The following is a 12,272-nucleotide window of genomic DNA, read 5'->3' as shown; positions in this document are numbered from 1 at the left end:
GGGGGGGGGGGTGTGTGTGGAAATCAGTTTGTTTTTGTAGAAGGCTATTTGTTTAACGTATGCAATGACATTTTTGTGCTGAACTATTTTTGGCCTATTTTATTTTCCTCGTAGGGATGACTGTATGGTCTTTTGAATCTGGGTTGGTAAATAAATGGCGTTCTTGAAACTGGTGAGATAATGGCTAAATGCGTCAGTGGGTAGCGAGAGCAAAGCTTGAAACTTGATTACAGTTTATCAAAGTGCAACTCTTAATAAATCTTTCTGTGTGTCAGAAGAGCGGCGGACTCCATGACTGGAAGAAGTTTCCAACGTTTGAAAATTAAAAATGATAGCATATCCAATCCAACCATACTAACTTGGACCCCCATCCTCCCCAACTTCAAAGGGCAAGATCTTTTCCGTCTCCTGTTGCTGAAATGAAGAGCACAATTACCTTTCCAAGAAGAATTTCTGTGTTGTAAGCAAAATGAAATTGTGCATTCCTTTTGGGACCATTTTTTTTGTCTTGAGAATTTAAAAATGAAACACTATCATAAAAGCATGACCAGAAAATAAACTTGAGCATAATTGTGAAACAGTTAGCTTTCACTGTAGTTTCCAAGTTGAAGTTAAGGACTTTATCTCACACACTTGCAAATTTTAAAGTCACGTTTGTAGCAGGATTTTTTTCAAGTTTCCTTTTTAAATACATTTCTTTATGTATTTAATTGAGCAAAACAAGGGAGTCCTAGCCCAGAGCATCTGGGGGTTGTTAACGCTGTAAATTTAGTCCCTAATTTTTTTTATTTTATTTTCTAGTATCACAGATAATTGTTGCACAAAACTTGGCATATATAGGATAATGTTAAGCAGTAAGGTAACCAAGCACATGCTGTAAAAGGTAATGAATGCTTGTTTAAAGAATCCTTTCACCTTTTATGGATAACAATTGCAATCCTTGGTCCCTCCTGCCCCCTCCTTTTTCGCCACACTGATTTTTTTAATCTGTTTTGGTTTTGTCCACTTGAAAGGGCAGTTTATATATCCTAACACTATCCTATAAGTCTCAACAACCAGGAATCTCTGTTTTCAAAAGAGACCTATCCTACACTTGGGTATTGAGTCAATTCTTTGTGTATGAAATGATGTACAAATCAATGTTTTGAAAATAATGATCTTGAACTTTCTAAGTTAAACAAAAAAAAAAAAACCTTTTTTGATTGTTTGCCATATTGGGTGGGTTTACTCTTAGAATCGCATGCTGTAGAAATGCTAAAAAGTGCATATTGGACTAAGTCCTTAGATGTTTTTTCTTTGAAGAAATAACCTGTTTAAAAACTGTAACCATTGTCGCTGTATTCATTTATTGTTGCTACTCTGTGCATAAATCTATGAAGAACTCAAGTACAAAGCTATGCACGTTTTGGAGTAGCGTGATAAGTCACTTTTTTTTTTAAAGAAACAGCCTGTTCAAACAATCGCTGTCAAAGATTCTGGGGTGTGGGAGGAGGGAACCTAGACCATCTTCTTTATAAATCAGTTCCTCACAGCCAGTTCCTCTTGTAGGATGAGTCCTTTGCATCTGATCAGAGTCATTTTTGTAATGAGCAGGTTTTCCTGGCTTTCTTTTCAAATAAAATGTTAAAAGCAGCAGTGTTTGGACAGCAGATTGTTCTGTTAAACTTTCCTATCTTCTCACTGTATCCAGAAATGCTCCTTCCTAGCAGCAGTAGTAGCTTTTCTCCATTTTGTTTTTTCTGCAACATTCTGTACAAAAATGTGCTGTAATTGTGCGTTAGGCCTGGATTTGGCATAAAAGATGAATTCCCTCTTACTCTCTTTCATGAAACTACTCTGTAGAGCTTTCTCCACGCCCTGTATCCCTCTTCACCTTTTGTATTTAATTTTAAAGTCAGTGTACTTCAAGAAAGCTGGATGCAAGATAGATACTATATTAAAATGTAATGTTATTTAAGATGTAATAAAGCAGTTTGACATGAGTTTTGACTGATCTGTTTTGCAGCTTATTGTTCAACTCACAAAACAGCTTCTGGCAGATTTCAGCTACAAAATAAACACATGAGAGGAAGTGTATGCTGCCCCAAAACAAATTGTTTGGTATTTTGAAATGTCTTGGATTTGTAATGGTTAATTGGGCAGGGTATGCAGTGTGTTAAGAAGTATGTATTCATGTGAAGGGATGTGGGTTTCATTTTAAAGCTAAAAACAGAATTGCAGGATGAAATAAACCCTTTGATTTTTGTTATTGGGAAGTGTTGCCAGCGATATCTGAAAATGTGTGTGTAAATGTGCAGTGTATGCCAACACTGAATGGCAAGTGTGTGGAGCTTAGTGGCTGCTGGCATTTTGCTTCCTCCATTCTTCGCTATTTACAATGGACGTTTCTTGGTTTGGTTGCTAGAGCTACTCGAGAGCTTAATCAAAAACTGCTGGTAGCTCTCCTAGCTCAGACTCCAAATGGAAGCAGCTAGTATGATTCATGTGGTATACCTCACAAAAATGCTTTGTGGAATATAAGAGTGTAACGCCTGAAGTAGGAAATAGGAGCAAAACGTTTAGTAACTTGTTTTAAAACTTTTTGTGTCCTTTAATAGGAAAAGGATTGAGTGGAACATCTTGTGTTGCTGTCATTTGAGGATCTGGCCAATAAGCTCTGTTGTCATTGTTAGCTGTCTTTACTGTAGGTTTTGAGAAGGGTAAGTAGTTGCCATTTTAACGCTCAGTCAGAACAAAGTCTCCACAAAGCAGAATTATATCTAGAAAAAAAAAAAAAATCATCTTTTACCCACAGAAGCAGATTCCTGATACAAGAGGTGTTGAAAGGCAGTTGGATCAACAACTTGGTATTTTGTCCACTTGAGGGTTTTGTTTTGTATTTTTAGTGGATAAAGTCTTTTCTCTTGTTCTAAACAAAAGTGGATTTTCCTTCATTTCACATCAACCAAGAGAAATCCCAGTGCCATGGCTTGGTTTCATACCAAACATGGAAATTCTCAGCCTGAATGGAGAAGTTTTTAAAAGCTGCGAGTATGGAAAATATGATGGTGGCATTATTTAACTAGCAGCCATTCACTGTGAGCTTTGGGTTTTTTGGACTGCAGAATACTGGTAAGTAGCTCATGGGTGGAAATGCTTCAATTTGGGAATTCAAATTTAGTCTTTTCCAATTCCAAATGGTATAGTTGTTTCTTCTGCTCACGTTATCCCAACAAATGTTTCGTATGTGACTTTGTCAAGTCTATAATAAAACCAGTGCAGACAGGATTTGTCTTACCTTCCTTACTCTCTATCCTTATGTTAAAGTACTGCTTCCCACCGGTGCTGAGAATGCCTTTACTGGCAACTAAATATTTGCCAAGATAATAACTTCTTGTGTCAGGAGGAGAACGTGCGGTGCGGTTTATTTGAAATGCAAGCAGTTAAAATGCTTCTTATTATAGACAGTGTATCTGTTAAATATACAGCTTTATACTATATTATTTAAATATTTATCTTGGTATGCTTAGTTATTTAGAAAGATACAACTGAAGAGAAATAGGTATGTGAAGTGACAAGCACTGCACTCTTGCGTGTTTGACTTTGGGCCAAGTCTTTGAGATTTGAATGCCTTTAATTTTAGGGGTGGGCTCGGATCAGTACCCAAATCAAAACGGTTTATATAATCTTACCTGTAGCAATCACAGTAACATCAGTAGCTCCTCCTGTAGGCTTTGAAAAGATTCTGACTTAAAGATAATTCTGGGATGTGGGTCCAAAAGAGGAGCCTCACCTACCTGCGGGTGAACTTCTAGAGCAAGGTTTCATAAACTGAGAGCGCTAATGTGTGAGAACGGTTTGTCTCTGCTTGATCTTAGTGGCAGCACTTGCAGTTTCTTAGTTCTGGACTCCCAAGTACGTATTAGATACATGAAGGGATGAGGAGTGGTGTCTGCAAAGCAGGATGGAGTAAAACTTTACGTGTTTGAGGCGTGTTAGCTGATGAAGGCGGACAAGACCGGCGGATCTGAGGTACTTGGATAATGAGTGGGTGTTGAAGTGGGAAAAGGAGTTACAGTTGTCTGGGCCTGGCTTGGAAACTGAGTCATGGTAATGGAGTGGGCTGCCATGGGATTGGAAACCTCTTGTAGAGGAAGGAGTCAAGTGAAGGGATAACAGATTTCTCAATCTCAGTACCTATATTTAAGACTCCTTTATAATGTTTTCTGTGCCTCTCATGGCCTTTAATTTCTTAGTGAATTGAATGGGTTTTTAAAGATCTGAAGTTTAACTGCTAGTAGAAGAAAAGATCCGAGTTGGGCATTCTGGCTTTTGACCATTCAGTGCCCTGGAGCGTAGGTTTTAAATCAGCTGTGAAACATACTTTAAATTACTGATTGAATTGGGCCCTATGCGAGCTAAAAATGGAATTATCTTGTTTCTGGAAAGTGGCAGAGTAAATAAAGACTAATAAAACCTGTCACCCTTGCTGAGTTCTGTGTAAGTTGGTCTGAAACAAATCAAGATCCTGTGTGGTATTATGATTAACGCTGTTTCTAGTGTAGGTGTAACCATGAATTCAGGTTTGAGGGGAAAGAATAAAAGAACTGAGTAACGAACAAGTTCTCACAGCAGTCGGCTGATTTTTGCATAGTGATGCTCAGATTTTCTTCATATAATTTTTAGAAAGTCTCCTTCTGCTTTAAACATCTGGCTACTCAATGGATCTGAGTTGAAGTGGTCACTATCTACATTACATTCCAGTGTGTAATAATTCTAAAGTATGTGAAAAGGTGATTTTTTTTTAATTTTTTTTTTTCGATTTAGGGTTGTATAAGAAAAGGAGAAAGAATAAACCAAATATTTCCGTTCCACTGTTTGAGAACAGGGGTGCTTAGCCTATTCCCTTGTCATCCCTGCTCTGAATGTCACATGAACGTTCCCTGTATGCCTCGTGATGGGAGCAGACATCTCGTGTCCTGAATGGCAGCTGCTTGCATCCTGTCAGATGTGCTTTTTTTTCTGCCAGTGTTGTTTGCTGATTTAAATACTATTACTTTTGGTCCATTGTATCTGAGTTTAAAAATTACTGCTCTGCATCCTTCTGTTTTTTTCTTAAGCATTACTGGATGCTTTTTTACGTTCTTGTGAGACCTGATCCGCCAGTAAATCAGAATCCATGGGCCTGCTCTATCAGTCACTTGGACTGAGAAAATGAGGGCCTTAATTCTACCATGGCTGGATGTTGTTCCAGGCTTAACTGCTTGTGTTAAACCATCTCTCCAGGAAATGCTGTTCAGACAATCTGCAGTTCCTGTTTCCTGACAGGAGCCAGTACATGACCGGCAGATTTCTGGCCTTCTGACCACACGTTTGGATCTGTACTTTGCTGCCTGCTGGTTTGTAACCCGTGCGTATTTAAGAGTGCTGAAATGCAGACCGGGGAGAAGTTTCCTCGTGTAGTGCTTACTCGATGGGTTAAACCAATTCAGTGGAAGCAGGAAAGCTTAAGCTCACATCTCTCATGGCGATTCCGAAACTCTTGTCAAATATCGACCCATTGTGCGGTCCCACATGAGGACCTGGTGTTCCACAGCACTTCCCCTGTGGTAATCTGGGCCCATTCCAAGTACTTTCATTAGAGGAAGGCAAAGGTGTAACATTCTGAAACTCTACTCAGCTTTTTCTTCAAATGTTAATACTAAAAAGTCTCCAAGGAGTATTTTGTTTGGTTTGCTATGGGGGTAGCAACACAGACTCTGTGTGTAAAATTACTCAGTGTGGGGAAAACATATTCATAGAAATATGAATAAAAGATGGGAGAGCTTCTCATTGCTTAGAGAGCTGACTGCTAGAAACTCACCCATTAGAAACCCAGGCCCTGAAAAATACTCATTCGAGTAATTCCAGGCATAAATCAAGTCAGTTTTGTCATAAAATAGAACAAAGAGCATCTTCTTTGCCTCCTTTAATTATTCATAAGCCATTTGCTCTAGATTAGTGCAGTGAGATGTGGTTGACCCGGAGAGGTAATCATCTGTGGAGCTGGAAGTGGAAAACGAAAAGTTGATTTGATGTTACGGGTTTTTAAATGGTGGAGTAGGTACGGGAGGAAAAAGTCGACTAGAAAGGATGAACTATTGAAGACGGTAAAATGCTGAGTTCTCATGGAAATTGTCCATCAAAGTACAAACAGTGCAGCTCCACCTGGTGGTATAAAACCCAGTGAAGATGGGTGGTCAGTGTAGAGAAAGTGTTGGTGACAAGGAAGCCTGTGCTGAATTTGGCTGCAGGATGTGTTCTGAGTACACAGTGCCCCTCCTTCGTGTATCTTCGGTCCCTTGACGGTGTTCTGATTTTTCCATAAAGCCTTACAAACAAAACAAGATTTTTCTAATGTTTACTTTTATAGGGATTTTCTTTTCTAGTTGTTTTTTATCTAAAAACTGCAGATGGCAGAGGTGGAGAGGTTAAAATCAGCCAGTGTTAACAGGAGCAGGGTCTCTTAGACAACCAACTCCAACATTATTTAGAAAAGAATGGATGGGGATTATAAAGAGCCTTAGTAACTCCCTGCACTTCTCTCTGCCCCTCCCTAATATTTCTGACTCCCTTTTGACATTTTTGACAGAGTGTGTCACAGCTTTGATTCCAAGTGCTTGCTCTTTTCAGCTTTCCTCCTCTGCTTTATGTAGGAATTGGGATCTGGAGTTTCTAAAGAAGATATTTTGATTGACAAGGTATTCATGCGAAGATCAGGCTCTGATGTCCGCTTCTACCTAGCAGTGCAGTGAAGTACCTTTCAGCAGTGGAGATGAGAATTGTGATGATGTATACTATTCTTGTATCTGATAGAACCATCACATAGATTCCAAGACTTTGTTTAGAAAAGCAGTGTATTTTAAGATCTACAGAATTCTAATATTTAGGTTTTGTCTCTTTTGCAAAATAAGGTTCATGTTGAGTGAAGAGCAAGTAGGCAGCAACAGATCCTTTCCTACACTGGCTGGTGCTTGATGGAGTGAGTCATACTGTAATAATATATAACTGCATATATTTATCTAAACTTTCATTGATTTTTCAGCATAGTTCCTTATCTCTTTTTTTTAGTGATTTACTTTCTGTGATATTATAAACCAAACTGAAACAAGGTCCAGTGGGAATAATCACATTTGCTCCTTCTCCATTTCTAACCCATCTGATGATATCGTGGTTACTTAACTTGAAGTCTGGCTGTTGAATTGAAGTCTCAGCTAAAGCTGCTGCCTAGGTTGTCCTTAAATACACCAGAAACCTGGTAACTAGGGACCTTTTTATTTTTCCAGAACCAACCACAGGAGTCCCTCTCCTGCGATTAAATAGGGGAATACCTTTATTGAGTTCTATGCTTAGTGGCACTGACCGTATTTAAATCAAATAATACAAGAAGCTGTGAGTTCTAAACAATTCTATTTCAGAAAAGTAGAGAACATCAGTGTCAGTACTGCCTCTGACATGGGCTGTGCTCTCTAGGTAATGTAGAGAAAATGCATGTTTGTGGCACCTCCCATAGCCTGTAGGTGCACATCTGTACTGAAAACTACCAGAAATGTTTCTGAGAGGTTATAACCCCCAGAGCAATCAAAAATTTTACCGGTCACAAACAAGAAAACTTTTACATATTAATAGAAACATCTCTACTTGTGGCATTAATAGTTCTATGTCTGCATTTACCAATAAACTCTTGCCTGTGGACCCTCTTCCATGAAAGTGTGGATCCTGCGAATTTATTTAGATATTCCATTTCCATCACTTAGGTTGAGACATATTACCTCTACCTCCCCAAGTGCAACAGGAGGGGCAGGATATAGTCGGTGTGTAGAGTTCATTTTGTTGTAAGTACGATTTATAGTGTGACCCCATCAGTCATGAATGCGTTCACTTGCATCATCAAGTAAAGAAAGCCTGAGATTAAAAACCTCTTCGGATAATATCTTTCACCCCACCTTATCTTCCTAGAAGGACTTGGGAAGACAAAGTTCATCTCGCCTTCTGGCAGTACAAAATGAAAAATGACAAGTTGATGGTATTTGCTGGAGCTGAAGGCCATCTCCCTCCTTGAGTCAATGCAATTCAACTTTATACGGATTTGTATTGTTCCTGTGCTTAATCATTTAACAGTTCCTTTCACCTTGGTTTCTTCTTCTGAAAGCCACAAAAAAAATCATGCAGAGAGGATTCATAAGGCAAGACATTGAGCCCCCATTAGCAGCACCACTTCCACCTTCCCTTTGGCCCCTCCAGGTGTCTCCACGTTTTCTGGTAAAGCATAGGAGCTGTTTAACTGTTAAACAGCTGCTGTTCTTTCACAGTGGGGATGTGAGCTCTTGAATGAACAATAAGTACTCAAGGAGTGACAGCTCTGGGTGTGATGGACACCAGTTTGCACTAATGAGAGATCTGGGAGCTCTTCCAAGGATGACTGCATCACTTAATTGAACAATTCTATGTTTCATCTACTACTTGTCTCAGATGTGTGTTTAACCCACTGCATTCCAAAATGCTTGTCAAATCTTGTCCCAGGTTCATGCTGTCAAGTAATGCAAAAGAATTGCCCCGGGGTATGAGGTGTTACTGAATTAGAGGAAGGCTGAAGAGCTAAGAACGTTCAGCGTGCGGGAAAGTGAGCGAGATGCATTGGCCAGGCTGGTGTCAGTGGCAGTTCTAAAGTGATGTTGGAATTAAAAAATGATTCTGTTGAGCAGTTCTATCTTCCTCCTCCCATGGCTTATTTCAATCAAGTGATAGCATCAGACGTGGTGACAGGAAATGGAGCAATTACAGATAGACTTCAAGGAACAGCTTATCAGAATTGAAGGTTAAGCTTTCAGAAGCAAAAGCATCGCTCTTCAAAGCTTGTCACAGTTCTATATGCAAAGAGTAACTTAACCAGAAATACCAGACGGGAGCCAGGCGGTCGTCTGACCTCAGCTCTGATCCGGGTGAAAGTGAAAGTTCCTCACCAAGCTGTAGAGCTTAAATTAACAGCACTAGCATCTCATTCGCTGCTGAAAACATAAAGCAAAGCTCTTGGGCCTGTTTTACCGTGTGGCAGAGGTATCCCTCTCACCCTTAGATTCCGAATTATTCTGTCAGTCCTTTGCACGTCAACCTGCATCATCAGTTAAAATTTGTGGTGCACACTGGGCAGAAAATGTGCAGTTAAGGTTAGCAGTGGTCATGAAGAACTTGGAAAAACCTTTCTGTCCCCATCTTGGTTCTGAATAGTTTAACTTACACTATTTCTAATGCTTTACTGTTTACAATTTGAATGGCAAGCAGTTTAGTTTTGATGCTTGCAAAGAAGCCTCTTTATCTGAACTATTTTCAACATTTTTTTTTTTTTTTTAAGAATGAAGTAAGAAATCCCTTGCCAAACCTGCACGTGCCCTTTGAACTACTCTGTCAACTTGATAATGCAACGCCTGCGTGTAATCTCTCCAGTTTAAAAAGGCAAAAACCTCCCAGCGGATTTAATCGCTCCCGTGAGGAAGGAGTTTCCTCCATTTTGCATGCAGGGAGCCCGTGGCATGGAGATGCTTGTATTTACCCTGGTCATGTAATGGCCGAGTTGGAACACAGGCTGGCTGCCCGACCTGCAGTTCTGTGCTCGGGGAGAAGAGTGTTCCTCTGCGTTTGCTCTTCCTGTCTGACGGCCGCTCGCTCAGGCTGATGAATCTTGGCAGTTGCCGTCATTTTCCGCCATGCAGAATCACTCTAGTGAGCAGCAAAAGATGATGGCAACAGGATCAGGGTGGGATTAGCGTGACATCCTCGTACTGTTGGAGGAAATGTCAACTGTAATACATTTGGGTGTAAGCCAGATAAAGCACAAATATTCTTAATTTTACAGTTTATTCTAGTAGAGAGAGGTAATCTTGGGAGTTGTGTTTGGCTGAGTTCTTCACAGGACATCCTCTGCAATTATATCAAGGGGATTTATGAGTCTATTCCTCCTACTCAGATGATAGCCCTATTTTTCTTGGTATTGTTTGAGAGGCTTTAATGCTTTGCAGTATGGAAATTCAGCTCTGTGGAGGAAGACCAGACCCTAAAATAATTGTCTGGGTTCTTTGAAGAGTTACATAACTGGGCAGCTGCATCACATCTGAAAGTTACTTGGAGCTTTCCTTCACCCCCCCTTTTCCCCCTGCCTTTTCCGTGTCACAAAGCCAGCAACTTTCATTATTAGTCCAGTGCTATTTAGGATCCATTGATGAAACGGCCTGCAAGTGATTCTAATTTGTATCCTGCTCTTTTCAGAATGGCTACCTGTACAATTGCGGAGGGAAATCAAGAGGCTTGTGATCCTGGTGGAAAGCAGTTGCATTAAGAACTCATTGGTAGTAGTGCCATGCATTATTTAGGAGCTTTGCTTGCATGAGTGGTCAGGGACACACTCTAGCTGCTGGGAATTTAAGATCATGCCATATGTGAACACCAAATACTGCTTTTTCTAGGCTTGTATGACATTTGGGGTCTGACTTCTGACGTTGGAGTCATGACTGTATAATTAACTATCGTTAATTATATCTAAGTAGTTTGATTTCTGGTCGCTTGCGTTGAAATTTGAAGTTTTGGGTTCAGTGTGATGTTTGACAGAATGTGCATGAATTTCCTGATGTATTTTATGGAAGGAAACGAATATGAGACATGTAAGAGAACAAGACCCTAAAGTTCATCAGAAGCTTTTTAGCTATTAATTTTGATTCCTATTACTTTGTAGGCAGAACCCAGTACAATTAAATCCTGATCCTACCGGAGCATCATCCTGCTAATGTCATTGCTGAAGTAGGGAGCTTTTATACACACTGCCTCGCCATAGGTGAAGGTTAGTGGATGGTATTTATTAATTTTATGGTTATGTATTAAAAGAGAGCTAAAACTTAAACTCTTTTCTAAAAAAAAAAAAAAAAAATGCTCTTGTGATTTGCTATCATGGAATTGACCCTGTTTAAAATGTGGAGAAAATAGCAGTTTGGGTATGAGTAACACGAGGCTCTCAGTTCCACGAGTCGGTTGGTGAGTGCTGGCACACTTCTATGCACACACAGAGTATAGTGGGGCACGATCTCGCAAATGGATATAACTGGTGTATTTGCCTCCATGTGATCTGTTGTAAGATATCGTCCCGTGATGAGCATGAAAAACCACACTAGTCTGCTGCATCGGGGGTGCTGCACAACGGAATTGGACTTTGCATTGAATCGAATGTCTCTGCAGGTGCAGCTTCTGCTGCCGCCTGGTGTTGATGCCCAGTTTAGCCTGGGAATTGTCCCGGAGTGATCCGTGCTGCCTTGCGACGGTCTTCCTCCATGTCAAGGTCTGGCCCAAGGGCAAATGGAGTACCATAGAATCACAGACTGGTTTGGGGTGGAAGGGACCTTACAGCCCAGGCAGGGCCACCTTCCACCAGCCCAGGCTGCCCAAAGCCCCGTCCAACCTGGCCTTGAACCCTACCAGGGAGGGGGCAGCCACAGCTTCTCTGGGCAGCCTGTGCCAGGGCCTCACCCCCCTCACAGGGAAGAATTTCTTCCTCATAGCTAATCTAAATCTCCCCTCTGTCAATTTAAAACCTTTACCCCTCATCCCTACACCCCCTGATAAAGAGTCCCTGCAGCCCCTTCCAGCCCTGGGGGGCCGCTCTAAGGTCTCCCCGGAGCCTTCTCTTCTCCAGCTGAACCCCCCAACTCTCCCAGCCTGTCCTCACAGGGGGTGCTCCAGCCCCCCGAGCATCTCCGTGGCCTCCTCTGGCTCTGCTCAAGCTGGTCCATGCCCTTCTGATGGTGCATAGGATGGCAACAGCTATTGCCTTGTTACAGCTGGCTGCCCTGCCATAGTTGGGGCATAATAGCTCCGAGTGATTCTAAATAGCACAACGCGGTCTTCCTTGTTGCACTAACCCTGTGAGAACACTTCTTATCTTTTAATGATACATGAAGATAAATCTTCACAATAAGGTAAATTCAGAAGTAGGAAATGTTTTATATGCCCTAGCCCTGTCATGGTGGACACCTTGGAAATGCATCTAATACAGCACTAGAGCATGCAGCGTTAAGGTATCTGGGATTTTTGTGGTACATCTTACTGTGGTTCGTCCCTAGAGAAAACTAACTTTTTTTCCTCTTGATTCACTTTACAGATAATAAGAATGTTGTTCCAAACAGGGTATGATGTATTCTTTCAAAACCTATTTTTCAGACCTGTCAACCTGAGAGAAGAAAGCTCAACAGGGTGAAGTTCTCTGAAACTTG

At 40.9% G+C, this 12,272-nt stretch overlaps 1 protein-coding gene across 4 annotated transcripts in view; it reads left to right on the top strand.

The window, feature by feature from the left end:
• GNB1 (G protein subunit beta 1) overlaps window positions 1–1,982 on the top strand; it is a 43,592-nt gene extending 41,610 nt beyond the window's left edge. For 3 of the 4 annotated variants that reach the window (XM_026862619.1, XM_026862618.1, XM_026862617.1), the window contains one exon: window positions 276–1,982. The gene's annotated coding sequence lies outside the window, so the exon portion shown is untranslated. The remainder of the gene's footprint in view (window positions 1–275) is intronic. The other variant, XM_026862620.1, reaches the window with a different exon arrangement.
• Window positions 1,983–12,272: the final 10,290 nt, after the last annotated feature.

This window comes from Athene cunicularia (genome assembly GCF_003259725.1).
Source record: "Athene cunicularia isolate RWA chromosome 21 unlocalized genomic scaffold, athCun1 chr21_part1, whole genome shotgun sequence".
Classification (NCBI taxonomy): domain Eukaryota; kingdom Metazoa; phylum Chordata; class Aves; order Strigiformes; family Strigidae; genus Athene; species Athene cunicularia.
Note: the sequence above shows the minus strand (reverse complement) of the source record. Positions and strands in the feature narration are given on the sequence as shown.